This window comes from Macaca mulatta, chromosome 6 (assembly GCF_049350105.2).
Source record: "Macaca mulatta isolate MMU2019108-1 chromosome 6, T2T-MMU8v2.0, whole genome shotgun sequence".
NCBI lineage: Eukaryota > Metazoa > Chordata > Mammalia > Primates > Cercopithecidae > Macaca > Macaca mulatta.
The window spans coordinates 13858890-13876779 of NC_133411.1; positions in this window are offsets into that span (position 1 = coordinate 13858890).

Consider the following 17890-nt stretch of genomic DNA (forward strand, 5'->3'; position numbering starts at 1 on the left):
ACAAAAATGTTTTTCTTCTTACTTGGTAATTTATAGTATTGCTAGTATTTCTGTCTAAGGGGAGGATGGAGAATAAACATAGAATCATCAGTGTGTTCTACATGATTGTATTGCTGGTATATCTACCCTATAAAAATGAGAGATAAATGTAGCTTCTGACTCTGAGTGTGCAGAGTTCAGAATGACATTTCTATTAAAATGTCTTCAAAATTGAACAAAATATTGGAAACATTTTTCTTATATCAGACAATAGGCAGTGTAAGGCTATGATTCTTAAGAGACAGGAAGCTAACAAAGTAAGCTCAACATTTTCCCCAGACGTTTTGGCCAAGGACAGTTCTACACAGTGGCTAAAGGAGGAGAGACTGGAATCAAAACTGGCAATCTTGTTGAGTGGAGCAGACAGAGCACAAAGTTAAGGGAAAAGAAGAAAATGCGGAGAAGAAGTGTTCCAAAAATCCTCATAAGTTTGGCCTTGAGCCTTTGGCATGCATAGAGTGAAATTCTACAAGGGAGAACTAAGAAAGTGTTCCTGGAAAATAATTATGAAGGAGCTATAATTCAGACAATTCCCAGGGCTCATGGATGGCAACAGACCTTTGCGCCCTCACTAGCTAGAGAATAGAAGATGGGTTAAATACAAGCAGTATTGAGTAGAGACCACTATGCTTGCAAAAATAAACTAATATAAAATAAAATATTATTATCTCTTAAAAAATAAGACATTTAAAATTTGTTGTCTTTCCTATGACCTTTGGCAGATTTTGAAATTAATGTGCCATTTTTCATAAAGTTGGATAAATATTTATTATTGAGAACATTTTCCAAAAAGAATTTTTATTTCTGGAATTCCAAAACTATTAATACACAAATTTTTGTGCAACTGTACATTTTAAAGCCATATTTTTTTCTTCAACTTTAATTTAAAACAAGTTTACTTTTAAAATTCTTGGCTGGCCATGGTGAATCACAAATGTAATCTCAGCACTTTGAAATGCCGAGGTGAGAGTATTGCTTGAGCTCAGGAGTTCATGACCAGCCTGGGCAACAGGGTGAGACCTCATCTCTTACAAAAATTAAAAAATAAAATAAAATTATAGTATGTGACTTCAATATGTTCACTTTAATTACATTGAGTAAGAGGTGAGAATATGCCCACATTTACGCTTCTTTCTTTAAAAGTTTCCCTTTCTAAATAACCACACAAGAGACCATTTTCCCCACATGTTAACATGCTGTAAGATATAAGTCTAGACTGTTATAGTCTAAATTGCATTTGTATATTCTCTCTCTGAAAGTATTGACTGATTTCTGTTTTAAAATTATGATCATTATAATTATCACATGTCATGTATTATCACCAAATTCATTTGATGATAATCATTCTTTTTAAATAGTTAAACCATTCGTTTAGTCATAATTTGAAAAAGATACTTGAACACACATGTTTACAGCAGCACAATTCACAATAGCAAAATCATAGAACCAACTCCGATGCCCACTGACCAATGAGTGGATAAAGAAACTGTGATTTTATATATATATATATGATATATATATATGATATATATATATAATGGATATATATATATAATGGATATATATATATGATGGAATACTACTCAGTCATAAAAAGGTATGAATTAACAGCATTTGCAATGGATTAGAGACTATTATTCTAAGTGAAATAACTCAGTAATGGAAAATCAAACATTGTATGTTCTCACTAATATATGGGACCTAAGGTATGAGGACCCAAAGGCATAAGAATGACACAATATATTTTGGGAAGAGTAGGGGGGGATGAGGGATAAAAGACAACAAGTATGGTTCAGTGTATACTGATCAAGTGATGGGTGCACCAGGATCTCACAAATCTCCACTAAAGAAGTTACTCATGTAACCAAATATCACCTTAAGGAAAAATAAAATTTAAAAAAGAATTTAATACACCAAGTAAACCCAGGAAAAAAAGGTAATAGTATTTTTTTTTCTGGGAGAAAAAAACAAAAAAACACTCTTTTAAAATAGCTAAGCCAGTCTTCTTAAATAGTTGTTACATTGTGAGACAGAAGTGATGAAGAATGATAGCATATCTCGTTCTGTGCACATTTGCAAAGTTATTGCTTTTGATCCTAAGGATGATACAATGCTTTTCTCTTTAGTTTTTTTTCTGATTATGCTGAGATGTGTGCATTTGTTATTTTTCATGTTAATTTGAAAAAAGTTTTAATTTTCCCATAGTGAGGGTGAAATTATAACAAACACTCATGTATACTCTACCTAAAATTAAAAATAATATTAAAATTTAACATATTTAACTAAATCTGTTTTCTTTAATAAAAATTGCAAATTTTACAGACACAGTCAAAATACTTTAAAAAATTCTTCCGACATTCTGTTCCACTCCCTTTCACACTCTCCCAAGCATCATTCTTCTTTACTTAGGATGTTTATTTCTAAATGTTGTTAATTTTAAATGCTATTCCTTATATATTCATTAATAATAGATGTGTATATCTTATATACAAGTGTTTTTATTAACTTTATATTGAAACTGTGGTATTTAAAGTATAATCTGGTGACTTGTTTCTTGATCAACACTTGACTTTGAAATGTATCTATATAAAATTGCCAGTTCATTAATTTCAACTGTTCTATGACATTAATGATAATGCGATTTATTCATTCATTCTCCTAGAGATGGCTATTTTTGTTATTTCTGAATTCTACTACAAAAGAGTGCTGCAATAAAAATCTTTGAACAAGTTCTAATGCCATTAAACTGGAGTTGAATTGTTCAATCGTTGGATGTCAAAATTTAATTAGATTGTATATTGCTCAATTACTTTCAAATTATGTACACCAAGTCATGCTTACTCTGGCAAAATAAGAATATTTTCATTAATATATCATTCAACTTGAAATTGCCCAGCTTTTCCTTCTCATTTCCCCCCAAATGAGTTGAATTAATACTGTCTAAAAATACATATTCATTTGCTTACCTGTTAGTATTTGTTCCATATATTAAATAGTTTTGCTAATATATGAACATATATGTATCACCATGTCTTGTGAATTAGTACTTTTATCTTTTTGAAATGTTTGTTTTCATTTCTGCCAGCCGTTCTAATCTGGGTATTTATTTTGACTGGATTTTGATGTAACCACTAACATCTTTTTATGTTCAATACTTTTTCACCATTTTACTTTCAATGTCCTTATTTTTAAAATATATCTTCTGTAGTTAGTTTACAGGTGGTCTTGTTTTGTAAATCAAGTGACAATCTCTGTTTCATAATTGACATATTTAATCCATATTTAGTTAATTTAATTGTTGTTATTTTGAGACTTAATATCCAGTTTTACTATTTTGTCCCATTTATTTTTGGTTTGTTTTAGATGTCTTGCCTTCTCTTAGATTGATTGATAGTTTTAGTATTTAATTACATTTCTTTTATTGGCTAAATTTCTTTAATGTTTGTTTTTATTTTAGCAATTTCTCTGGGAATATAAAAATCATCTTTAAAATTAATTTAGAGTTAATAGTACTACTTTATGCAGTAGGTAAAAACATTTCACTAGCACAATTTCATTTGCAGGCACCTAACCTTCTGTGATAGTATTGTCTTAAATTGTTACATTTATGAGACACAATCTCCACCGTAAAGGACTATTTTCTATTCATTGTGTCATCTTGTAAATAAACAGCTGAATAAACAGATATTTTTGAACTACTTTCGCTAGCCAAGATAAAGTAATAGGGGCCAGAATTTCCCTTCCAATAGAAATAAACAAACAAAAGTTTGAATAACAGAAATGTCAACTGTTTTCAACATCCACAAGACATCAGGCATTGAGGGGCAGTGATTCCTGATAGATGGAGAACAAACAAGACTAATCTGAAAGGGCTTCTTCAACTTATTGCCTTTGAGCAAGTTTCCAGACTGCAGCATTGGGAAGAGAACTTGGAGAGAGCCCTGAAGACTCCTAGGTTGAAGCGATGGAGCTAAGATTCCAGGAAGACCATGGCAATTAGATCTAGAATAGAGTATCACATAACTTTTGGGATATACTGTCTCCCCTCCCATGGGCATTTGAAAGATTGCTGATTGATATATTCATGTGATAAAAGCATGTGGAAGAATAAAAGGTAACAACACCTTGGGCTATACAGGATATGGAATACTTCTTGTTTCCAATATCAAGGCTAGAAAACCTCTTAAATTATGTACCATTGGTAGAATATTTAGAAGATTCTGACTGCAGTTGTGAGCAACAAGTAAGCCTTAGACGAAGCACAGATCAAATCATACCTAAAAATGTTAAAAGCAAAATGAACAGTGATCAAGTAACTTAACTTCATGCCAGAAATAAGCAAAACTATCTATCATTTATCTATCATCTATCTATCTATCTATGTATCTATCATATCTGTCTACACACACATATATATGCACACAAACATATTTATTACTCAACAAGATAAAATGCACCACCTGTGACAACCAATCAAACTTTACAAGGCAGGCAAAGAAAAAGGAAAATATGATCCATGCCAATGAATCAATAACAATCTGTCGAAACAGTCCTCCAAATGACACAGATGTGAGAAGTGGAAAACAAGGAATTTAAAAGTTATTATAATTCATTATTTATGTCCTCAAATTAAATAGAGGCATTTTCATTAGAAATAAATAAGAATAAAACTAAGAAAAAAATGACAATATTTGAAATAAATAAACTGGATAGGGCAAATGCACATTCAACATTGCAGAAAAGAAAAAGGATTAATGAATATGAACACATAGCAGAAGCCAAGGGGAAACAATACAAAACAAAAAACTAGAGAATCAGGGGAAAATATTATTAAATATAATGAAAAATAATTGGCTTACCCAAAGGGAGAATAAGAAAAAACAATTGGAGAAGTGACAACTGCAAATTCCCCCGATTTGAAGAGTATTGTAAATGCTTAGATTCAAGCAGTTCAATGAACCCTAAGCACAGAAGGAGGAGGAAGGGGAGGAGGAGGAAAGTGAAAAGGATAGGGTGACAATTACACCAAGGGGGATGATATGATTTTGCAAATCCAGTGTTAAAAAAAATCTTAAAGAAAATCAATGATAGAAGACACATTTGTAACATACTGTGAAATAAAAACAGGAATGTTAGCAGATGATGCATCAAAAGCAATGGAAGGGAGAGCAGCACTTTCCACTCATAGAAAACAAGAAAAAAAAAGTCTATTTTAGATATCTGTATCCAGGAAATATTATCTTTTGAAATAAGGACCAAATAAAAGACTTGTTCAGATTTACAAAACTTTGTTCTGATGAAAACAAAAAGGAGTCATCACCTGCAGACCCACAGTACAGGAAATGTTGAAGGAAACTCTTCAAATGGAAGGCAAATGATATAAGATGAATTCAGATTTCCATAAATAAATGAAGAGCACAGGAAAAGAGAACAATGTAGATACCTGCATAAGAATGTTTTCCAAACAATTAACTATTTTTATGACTCACTTTTTAAGCAAAAGTAATATTATTTATTAACTATATTCATTATAGCCTTAGAAAAACAAGACCTATAAATGTAAACATAGATATACACAACTTAGTACAGTAGCTATTTGTAAAGAGATACCTCACTTTGCAATATATACTAAAAATTCCTTTAAATAAATTATTTTATTTTATTATTACCTTTAATACTTTTCTACAAATAAGAATGCCTAAAGGTTAGAATCTCAGAATAGTAATCTCTCTTGCTATCAGTAATATGTGGTCTGCTAAATTATCCTTAAAGTCAAAGTTAAAAATATAGGTTTTGTAAATTTTTGCTAAACACTATTCAGTAATTTAACTCATTTGCCAAAAAATTACGTTTATAGTTATCTTTGATTTTACTGTAGAGTGTTTATTTTTTAAAACTTTTTTTTAGGTTCAGGGGTATATGTGCAGGTGTGTTATATAGGTAAACTCGTGCATGGGGGTTTGTTCTACAGATTATTTTGTCACCCTGGTACTAAGCCTAGTACCCAATAGTTAATTTTTCGGATCCCCTCTCTCCTCCCACACTCTACTCTCAAGCACGTCCCATTGTCTGTTATTCCCCTCTTTGTGGCCATCTGTTATTATTTAGCTCTCACTTGTAAGTGAGAATGTGCAGTATTTGGTTTTCTGTTCCTCAGTTAGTTTGCTAAGAATAATGTTCTCCAGCTCGATCCATGTTGCTTTAAAGAACATGGTCTTTTTCCTTTTTGTGACTGCATAGTATTCCATGGTATATATGTACCACATTTTCTTTATCCAGTGTACCATTGATGGGATTTAGGTTGACTCCATATCTTTGCTATTGTTAATAGTGCTGCTGATCATTAGAGAAATGCAAATGAAAACCACAATGAGATACCATCTCACACCAGTTAGAATGGCTACTATTAAAAAGTCAAAAAACAACAGTTGCTGGTGAGGCTGCAGAGAAACATTTATGTAGGAACATTGATGCTGGTGAGGCTGCAGGAACATTTATGCACTGTTGGTTGGAATGTAAATTAAATAAACTATTGTGGAAAGTAGTGTGACTATTCCTCAGATAAGCATTCTTACTTGTAGAAAAGATCTAGAAGCAGAAATAGCTTGACTCAATAATCCCATTATTGAGTATATAATCAAAGGAATATAAATCATTCTGTCACAAAGATACATGCATGTGTATGTTCACTGCAACAATGTAAGGCATTTTAATTTTCATTCTGGCTTCTTTCTTGATCTCCTCTATATTAAGTCATTTTTTCCTTCACTAATTAAAAGTTTCATAAGTCAAATGTATTAACAATGATTTGCAATTTTTTTATTTGAAGCACACATTGCCCATATTTCTCATACTTATTCTTTTCTCAAGACTATCACTAACATTATTTTTCCTAAAATGAATCTTTTACATCACTTTTCCCCATCAAAAGTTTTTGGAGTCTTTTTCTAAGAAAGTATTACAATCTGGTCCCAACTCAATGAGTTGTCATACAAAGTGCATTGAGTGAATCTAACCACAATAGGTGCTTAATACATTCACTTAAATGACTTTATTCCCTGTCACTCCACCTCATACGTCATTTATTCCAAACATGGTGAGCTCTTCATAATTATTTGAATATAACTCAAGATCATCCCTTTTAACAGTTTCATGCTTTTTCACCTATTATTTTCTGTCTTCATTCCTACTTTGATCTTTTTAATAGCATCAGAGGAAGTGTTCATGGCTTTCCTAATTAGGAGTAGTTACCACCATCTCTGGACTCCCTAGTCCTTTGCTTGAACAACACCAAAACTGTGGTTTAATGGACCTTGCTAGTTGCATATTTTCAACCCTAAAATCATTGTACGTGCTTAGGAATAAGTCATTTCTGAAATTATGGCATGAGAATAACAAATAATATTATTTACAGAACTCAGTAGATCCTGGTTAGCCTTTAGAAGTGATCCCAGTGGGCTTATTTATAAAATATATTTTTATCCATTAAATATTGACATCCCTACATCTGGCATTGCAAACTATTCAACTGCAAAAGAAATATGGTCCTGTCGGTGAAAACAGAAAATGATTTTAAGATGTAATTTTTATAGATTTTGGTAGACTAAGGTGTCATGTGGCAGGCATTCAGAAAGTCTTTGCATTGATATTTTACTAAAATTTTGAATAGCTTATAAATGACATTAGATAGTGTTTTTCCTAAGACATTTTCTAGAGCATGTTTTAGAAAGAAGGGATGGATAATCCTCCAACCCAGATGACACACAAGGGCCCAGGAGATCTCAAGAGTTACAGGAAAACAGGATGTGAAGAGATGCCTCAGGTGTGTTTGAATTGTAAACACTTCAGCATTATTTAGGAGCACTCGAATCCACCCTTCTCAGAGAACTGCTAACACACTTCAGGTTAACCCTAAGTCCTATTTTTAGCTTATTGAGAAATGTAACTTCCAGATGTGCTTTTGGTTATGCCAAAATTTTGCAGTGAACATATTTTCAGGCGGTACAATTGCAGAAACGTGACTAACAATTTAAATGTCAAACAAAGTTCTGTCATGAGTGCATTGATTTTTTAAAAATCATATAGTACTAAAAGTCTTATATCAAAACCAAGTCCCTTTTGAAACCCATATTCTCGGGCCACAGTCTGTTGCCCAGAGTTAGTGACTTTCACTGCTTTGTTTTTACCCTTATATTTTAAACAATATGTTTATAATTTAATTTCTTACAGTACCCACTTTAGACAATATGCATTTATTTATTGGCCTTTAGTGGTTGAAGGATCCATCTTGTTTATACAGCCATTTCTCACCTTTACTTTCTCATCCATCTAAAATTCAGCCCTATCACAATATGTGGTTTCACGTTATTATTGCATGCATTATCATGCTCTGTTTGACCATGTGGTCTACTATGACTGTTTCCTTTATTTTACAACTTATATTTTTTACTTAAATTAATAAATTTGATTTTTGATTTTTCTTTTGTTAGTTTAACATTTATCTGTTGATAAAATACTTTGCAAGAATTGACAATCACTTAGAAACTGTTGTCTAGGGTATGTTTGCTGGTTCTTGGTTTGGGTAGAGAAAGAATTCAGGAAATGGGCACATACGAGGATTTAGGAGCAGATGAGGAGTGGATTTAGGAGTGGAAAATAATAAGAGAGAGAGAAAAAGCTTCCCCATGCTGAGAAAGAGAGTTGCCCAAAAGAGAGTCTCCAGTTTGCTGAGGAAGGCAGTCTGTTTTGTATAGAGGCTAGAGGAGGAGGTAATTGGTTTACAGAGGGTCCAGGGGATTGGTTTCACCCGGTGTGTCATCTACATAGCGGTGAAAAGATTGGCCCTCCCACCCTAATCTTTTATTATGCAAATGTACATTCCATTCCAAATGGCCCCTTCCTGGGGCCATGATGCCTTTACACGTGGTTTTACCTGGAGGCTGCCATGATACCGATAAATGTTGTGGCAAGAAAAGGAGAGGAAGAGATGCCATATTGAATGTACCTGGCTTCCAAGTATAGCTGCCAGCCTTTACATATAAAGGCTCCTAGTTTGCATATCTATGCCTGACTTCTCAGGCTGCTTTCTGTTAGGGAAGAAATGGTTAGGGGGCTGATTTTTATTGAAGGATAATTCCACAAGAACTTTCACCATTTCTAGCTGCCTAAAAATTATTTCTTAATAACTCCTGTATTACAAATATTTAAACATTTTAAATGACCTGTCAGTGCTGGCTGCTTTTGTTTCATGATTTGTGGCAACTCTTTCACCACAGTCACACCCTTTTCAAAATAACATGCTCACTAGAGCTGGCATTTGCTGTTAGGATCCTTGGCTGGATGTTCTGTTTCATGGATTGCATATCTTTTTTTATTTACACCCTTATTTCACTGGTGCATATTCTCTGGTAGCTTCCTGCTGGCTGTGGTTGTGCATAAAAGGAAGCACTGAACACTAGCTATGATGGGCCAAGTTACATGGTAGTACATATGATTCAGTAGTCAAGACAGTGTGTTATTTGGAAAAGGCCAAAAAAAAAAAAAAAAAAAAAAAAAACTTACATCGATCAATGAAAGGGAATAGAGAGTCCAGAAACAGATCTCCCTAAATATTGTCAACTGATCGTTGACAGAAGAGCTAACACAAAACAGTGGACCAAAGATAGTCTTATCAACAAATGGTGCTGTACTCACTGGACATCCACATGCAAAAATATGATTGTAGATGTTGATTTTATACTTTTCATAAAAATTAACTCAAAGTGGATCACAGGTCTAAATTTAAACTCAATAATAAAACTCCTAGGAAGTAATGGGGGATAACCCAGATGACTTTGAGTTGACTCATGACTTTTTAGATTCCATACCATAGGTATGATTCACCAAAAAAATTAATAAGCTGGACTTTATTAAAACTGAAATTTTCTGCTCTGTAAAAGAAACTGTCAAGAGAATAAAAAGGCACATCACAGAGCAGGGGAAAATATTTGCAAAAGAAATATCTGACAAATGACTGTTATTAAAAATATACAAAGAACTCATAAAACCCAAGAGTAAGAAAAGGAGTCATCCAAGTATAAAATGGGATAGAAATCTTTACAAGCATCTCATCAAAAAGATATACAGGTGGAAAATGAGCAGATGACAAAATAGTTAGCATCATATGTTATTGGAAAAGCAAATGTAAGTAGGGTGTGGTAGGGTCAGATGATAGTCTTTGAATCTCACGGCCTTAACAACGAAGATACCCTTTTTAACTTAGGCTGCCTTTACAACAGAGAGCAGGGGCTTCTGCTAATTGCAGCCGACCAGAGGCCCAGGCTGCTTTTTCTTTTTTTTTTTTTTTTTTTTGAGACGGAGTCTCACGCTGTTGCCCAGGCTGGAGTGCAGTGGCGCGATCTCGGCTCACTGCAAGCTCCGCCTCCTGGGTTCACGCCATTCTCCTGCCTCAGCCTCCTAAGTAGCTAGGACTACAGGCGCCCGCCACCGCGCCAGGCTAATTTTTTGTATTTTTAGTAGAGAAGGGGTTTCACCGTGGTCTCGATCTCCTGACCTTGTGATCCGCCCGCCTCGGCCTCCCAAAGTGCTGGGATTACAGGCTTGAGCCACCTCGCCAGGCTGCTTTTTCAACAGGCTTCCACTTCTCTAGAGCAGTAGAAATGGGAAGAGAGTGTGGCCAACCTCACATTGGCTTTTCAAGCCCTGATAAAAAAAAAAGTAGCACACCTTATTTTCATGCACATTTCTTTTATCAGAGTGAAGCCAGGGAAGTATTTGGGGAAACTGTAATACAGATAAGAGCTATACTCCACCTCAGTGAAATTTATTTGACACCACCAGCATCATGACACTAATTAGACACCAAAGACAGAACTAACTTTTATTTTGATGATTTCATTTCCCTAATTCTTTTCATGCATAGCCCTCATTCTTCAATGCCATATGCAGAGAATGACATTAGCTTGTCTCCCTGATCATGCTGCTGAGGACACCAGTCTCTCATGGGCAACACACAACACATACCACACTCAGTTTATTTCTTCATGTCTCTTTTCTAATACAAGAGTTTAACAACCAAGGACATTTCCCGTTGCACATACCGCATCAGTGATAGTCTGTTTGTTACTACTTCCCAATTTTTATGAGCTTTAATAACAAATACAACCATGATCACATTAAAAGATCATTGATATGCCGTTTGAGTAAGATAACATGTGTTGGTAAGATCAGACCTTGCCTTTCATGATGAATATGTCTCTAAATTGACAGAACTGTTCCTGTAATCACTTGTTCCACCAAAGCGTCTTGCCTGGGATCTGAATGGTAATGTGGGTGGGCATTAGCTCTCCTAGTGAGTAGCTCCACACCGCTAATGGGCCTAATTTGCAGACTTTATTCAGGCTACTGAGTGTGTCTCCAGGAATTTCCCCAGAATCCTGGAATGTCATGTGATCCTCTAAAAACTAGTGGAATTTATGTCCTTATTGAAGAAGGAATTCAATTCTATTATCAAGCTATGTATAAAAATGCCAAAAGTCTTTTATGTGACATTCATAACTCCTCATTAGCATAATCTTTCTAATATTTGGAAATCCTCAAAGCTGCATCAGAGCTTACCTAATTTTAAACTTGATAGGTGAGTAGATTATTTTAGACAGAGTCAAAAACCTTTTTTACTGTCGATTTCACTATCATTTATTGATTTTTCTCAGTAATATGGAACTTGCTAAAAATGTTCAGAATTTAGTGGATACTTTTCACAATTAACAATACAAATCCATTCTAAGAATCATGATCAAGTTATCCAATATTAGACATTTTGAAACATTCCTTCATAAATATAGTCTGGAAAAACATCTAGTACATATAAGAAAATGAGGATATCATTTTCTTTAATATTTAGTACGTTTGAAATATGCTTGAAATTCAAAAGCAAAAATGAACCAATATCTCACTCCAGTGAGAGCCTAGATTTAAAATAACACATACAGATTTTTAATAATACAATTATTGTGTGATCTTAAAATGTCTAGCAACGTGATACTTGCAGGACTTCCTGTTTTCCAAAAGCACAGGGCTGAGTTTTTCTATTGATACTTAAGGCTGCATAATAGCCTTTCAAAGTGTAGAGTGGTATAGAAGATTGCTGAAACCTGTAGCTTATTCCATTTTAACATATGCCTCTTTAGTTACAGGTAACATTTCCTTTTATTTCCATTACATATGATTGAGATATTAATTTTGATTTATTTATTTTAAAACTAGTTTCTTCAGTAAATTCTCAGCCCCTACTGTATGGTCATGGTGAGAAAGACCTTGAGTGCCCATACGCAATATTTAGTCATTACATTATATGACAATATTTCCCAGAACACATCATATTCTGTGTAATAATGAAATAGAAGTGGATTTTACTTATTTTTATTGTGATCTCATTTTCTGCAGGAACCATTTGTCTTTCTTTAGGTAGGAGTCTTCTGCCTTCCAATTTGTGAAAGTTTTTCATAGATGGTTCAAAATTTGTGGAGTTTTACCAATCTAGAACTGTTAGTGTATTTATGCCACATATATGAATTTAGGCACCACATTGAAATGTACCAGAGCTTTATCAACCCCATTTATAATATTTAATTTTCATCCACTTGTTCGTTTACTTGAAGATCATTTTTTCCAACCCAGTACTTTGGATGGCAGAGAAGTAAACTTTCTTGGACATTCCCTAGGTCAGAGAATAGTGTTTCCTAGTCATCTTTAAGAAAAAGGACCACTTCTTTTTAAAGTTCTATCTTATACAAGCTAAGGTTAATTCTCCTTATCATCTTTACTTTCTGCCCCATGCCTCTGAGAAGACTCTTCCCACTTCTCTGCCCTGCTCTCTGAACTCCAAAAATTAACCTGTTTGGATGACATCCAGGCTTTTCCTTACCTTCTGTCTTCTTTTTGTGTCTCGGCAGTAGGAAGCCCTATCAAGATGCTGAAAGGAGAGAAAAGCGAGGTCAGTGTGGTTGATTGAAGCCTGGGGTCCCCTCTGCTTAGTCACCTACCTCCTGCCGGCTGCATCTGCTGCAGAGTAACTCAGTTCCCGGACGGTGGGACTCCCCACGGCCCTCTCTATTTCTAGTTCAGATAGCACAGCCTTTCTTCTGCCCATCGGGCGTAGGTTACTATCAGCCCATCTCATAGCACAGGAATCACCCCCATCTCGTGTGATTTCCCAGTCGCCTTCCTGTATCTATAAAATCCGCCTTTTTAGTAAAATCTTCTCATGGTGTCTTAATCTGACTATGCTGTTTTCTGCTCAGACTGTGACTGATTATCAGTCACAGAATAAAGTTTAGATTCCTGTTAATTCCTAATGCCTGTAATTTATCAATATGTAAGTGCATTTGTTCCTGATTTGGTTTTATCTGACCAAGCGTTTCTCTCTCTTTCTCCCCCTCCTCTGCCCTTGCGTGTGTATGGGGGTTGGTAGGGGGATGTATGTCTACGTGTGTGTGTCTGTGTGTGGTGTTGTGAGAGAATGAGGCCAATTCCTACCATCATACTGACAGAAATTTACTACCATTATATACAATCTAAACTTGGATTCTATTTCTGGAAAGATAACTCTGGGGCAATGCCTGAAATGTGACTTCTACAATTTTCTTCAGAGACTTAAATAATGCAGGAAAGCAGAAATATTGGAAAGAAGTAAAGAGATATCTGTGGATGAGTTCCATTAAACCAATAGTGATTCGGTAGTAGGAAGTTTTACTTTGTGGTTTATTAATCAAATTTACAATGCAAAATGATCCCTCACATTGACAGTCATTAACATATAAGCTAGGCATTTTTTTTTTGTCTGAAGCTTTGTTTTTTTAATTAAATACACATTGAACTGTGCTTGCAGCAAAAAAAATAAAAATAAAAATAAAAATCAGAGAAAGACAACCACATCAGCGGGATTCCGAGGTGCCAGTGGCAACATGAGAGGCTGGAGCTTAGAAAAAGAGGTTGTCTTATATTTTTCCTGACCAAGAACACACAGAGCACAATCAGAGTCCAAGTGTCAAGGGCTACTTTAGATAAGTAATAAGAACATGTTGAGTGTCCAAGGCAGGCAGACGCTGGAGCCCAGGAGTTGGAGACCATCCTGGACAACATGATTAAACCCCATCTCTACAAAAATGTAGTCAGCCTTGGTGATTCACACCTGTAGCTCCAGCTACTCAGGAGGCTGAGGTGGGAGGGTCACTTGAGCCTGGGAGTTTGAGGCAGCAGTGAGCTATGATCACATCACTGTATTCCAGCCTGGTAGAAAGAGTGAGATCCTGTCTTAAAATTATAAAAACAAAAATAAAAATAAAACAGCATGGCCAAATCTATCTTACATTTTGAGAATTGACCAATTCCTAGGTAGGAAGTTGAGATTACTCAGAAAACTTACTAAAATTGTTGAAGTGCTATAAGTTGGTTGAAATTATAATGAAGCATTTTAATTATCAATGGCCAGGCACATAAAATATTTGACTCTCAATTTCTCACACAGGTTGAAATTCTTAGAAATAAAATGCATAAGGAGAGTGATTGTTGAGAGGAGCTTAGTCGGACTAGCAATTGAAAGAAAAGGCAGGAACGTGAAAACAGACATGAACAAATGGGGTAATGGTTGGTCAAATCATCTTCTCACAAGTCACAACACCTTTATGAGAGTTCTCTGCAATTTCTGGATATCAGTGTACAGTTAGGCTGTAGGAGGTCCAAATTTATATAAATAACTCTACTAATCATCCTGAAGTCTAAATTTTCCTGAGGCAGATCAGAATGACCTTCTACAGACAGAAATAGCTTCTTCATGATGTGCAGATAAAGCAAGCTATTTTTTCCAATCCCTGCCTTAACCTCAGTATACTACTTCTTAATATCAAATATTTTGACATGTATCTGTTTTCTTTCAGAAAAAAATTCACTACAGTAGCAATTCTATTTATGTAGGTAAAACTTTTCTATTTTTCTTTTTCACAATTGTAAAGGGAATTTCAGAATTTATTTTATAGAGGTAAATATACAAAAGAATTACATCGATGTTTTTAAGTTTCAAGATATAAGTTAAAGAAATATGGCCACACAGTGGAAACATTAACAGTATATTTTTATTCTCAGGAGTAACACTTAGTGGCAGGTCAAGCTGAATCGTAAAGTATCTATCTGCTCAAACCTGTGCATTAAAATTAACAGCAAGTAATCATGGCCAAAATGAATTAAATGCTTGTATGGGTAGAGATTGTTCAAAGACCTTTCTATGTACCAATGTATATTTTGTTCTTTTACATATTTCATTCTTTATGACATAACAAACAATATTATATCACCATTTTAAACAATCAAAATAGGAGAAAATAAAATTTCCTTCAATGCTATGCAAATCCTACTTTTTTCCGTGGAGGTAATAATTGTCATCCATTGGATATGTGCCAATACTGCTAGTTTAGACATTTTTTATATCATATACACACATATCTCTGTAAATTCAGATGTCAAGACATCTCTTTGGGCATGTCACCATAGTTTCATTTTGTTTACAAAATCATGTTTGCTTTTTTTGATATTTCTACTCACAAATTCCGTAAAAAAATCTACCTGAGATTCAGTCCTTTTGTTTAGAGATAAAGAGAGAGATAATTATTTTCAAGTAGAGAACTTCAAAATTTTTAGTTGGTTTATAAAAGCATGTAAACAAATTTTTAGAAAACTCTCTTTTATTCTGAGACAGAATCACATATTGGTTTAGAATTTGTGATGAAGAGAAAATACTCCCAAAATTTAGGTCTTAATTTTGCCTCCAATTCACTGTTAATTAATGTCTCTAAGCCCCAGTAACTGCAATATAAAAATAAGGATGTATATAATATCTAAGTCAACGTCATCCTGTGAATGTAATAGGTCATAATGTAGTTTAATATTTCTATTTTATAATAAGAACTTATGAATATCATGATTATTTTACTACCATTTCTGAAAAAAAGTAAGTTTAGGAAACTTCTCATTCTGAATAATATTAAGTGGATAGACATCTATAAGAAATAATCATTTAAACTTTTTAAATAAACACAGAGAACTTTCTATTTTACTTCCTATTGTACTTATAAAATATTGTAGGAATATAAAACCTTATCAATAAGAAAGTAACATCTTGAATGAAAATGATATTTAAAAATTCTATCCCAGAGAGTTTCACTTACTGATAAAAGTAACTAAGAGATGCAAAGATGAAACTTTGCCACTGTTGAAAGGATATTTTATAAATAGACAATGCAGGATGTGTAAAAGAAACCATATCAAGCTGTTTTGCATTGCTATAAAGGAATACCTGAGATGGGGTAATTTATAAAGAAAAGAGGTTTAATTGACTCACAGTTCTACAGACTTTACAGGAAGCATCGTTCCAACATATGCTTGGTTTCTGGGCAGACTTCAGGAAATTTACAATCATGGCAGAGAGTGAAAGGGGAGCAGAGAGATCACATAGTGAGAGCAGGAGCAAAAGAGAGAGAATGAGGTGTCATATATATTTAAATAAGCAGATCTCATGAGAATTTAATCACCATCAGGAGGATAGTAGGAAGGTGATGGTGCTCTCTCTATATATATGTATATATATACACACACACACATACACACACTATTAGGAGGATAGTATGAAGGTGATGGTGCTAAAAATATATATAAATATGTACATTCATTGAAATGCTGTAGCAATTTATTTTATTATTTTATTACACATGAAGTTCTGGGATACATGTGCAGAACGTGCATTTTTTTTTAACACAGTTTTACATGTGCCATGGTGGTTTGCTGCACCCATCAACCTGTCATATACATTAGGTATTTTTCCTAATGCTATCCCTCCCCTAGCCCCCCAGAGCCCCAAAAGACCCCAGTGTGTGATGTTCCCCTCCCTGTGCCCATATGTTCTCATTGTTCAACTCGCACTTATGAGTGAGACAATGTGGTGTTTGGTTTTCTGTTCCAGTGTTAGTTTGCTGAGGATGATGATTTCCAGCTTCATCCATGTCCCTGCAAAGGACATGAACTCATTCTATTTTATGACTGCATAGTATTCCATGGTGTATATGTGCCACATTTTCCTTATCCACTCTATCATTGCTGGGCATTTGGGTTGGTTCCAAGTCTTTGCTATTGTGAACAGTGCTGCAATAAACATACGTGTTCATGTGTCTTTATAGTAGAATGGTTTAAAATCCTTCGGGTTTATAGCCAGTAATGGGATTGCTGGGTCAAATATTATTTCTGGGTCTAGATCCTTCAGTAATCACCACACTGTCTTCCACAATGGTTGAACTAATTTACATTCCCACCAACAGTGTGAAAGTGTTCCTATTTCTCCACATCCTCTCCAGCACCTGTTGTTTCCTGACTTTTTAATGATAGCCATTCTAACTGGTGTGAGATGGTATCTCATTGTGGTTTTGATTTGCATTTCTTTAATGATCAGTGAGGATGAGCTTTATTTCAGATGTTTGTTGGCTGCATAAATGCCTTCTTTTGAGAAGTGTCTGTTTATATCCTTCACCCACTTGTTAATAGAGTTGTTTTTTTCTTGTAAATTTAAGTTACTTGTAGACTCTAGATATGAGCCCTTTATCAGATGGATAGATGGCCAAAAATTTTCTCCCATTCTGTAGGTTGCCTGTTCACTCTGCTGATAGTTTCTTTTACTGTGCAGAAGTTATTTCGTTTAACTAGATCCCATTTGTCAATTTTGGCTTTTGTTGCCATTGCTTTTGGTGTTTTAGTCATGAAGCCTTTGCCCATGCCTATGCCTAAATGGTATTGCCTAGGTTTTCTTCTA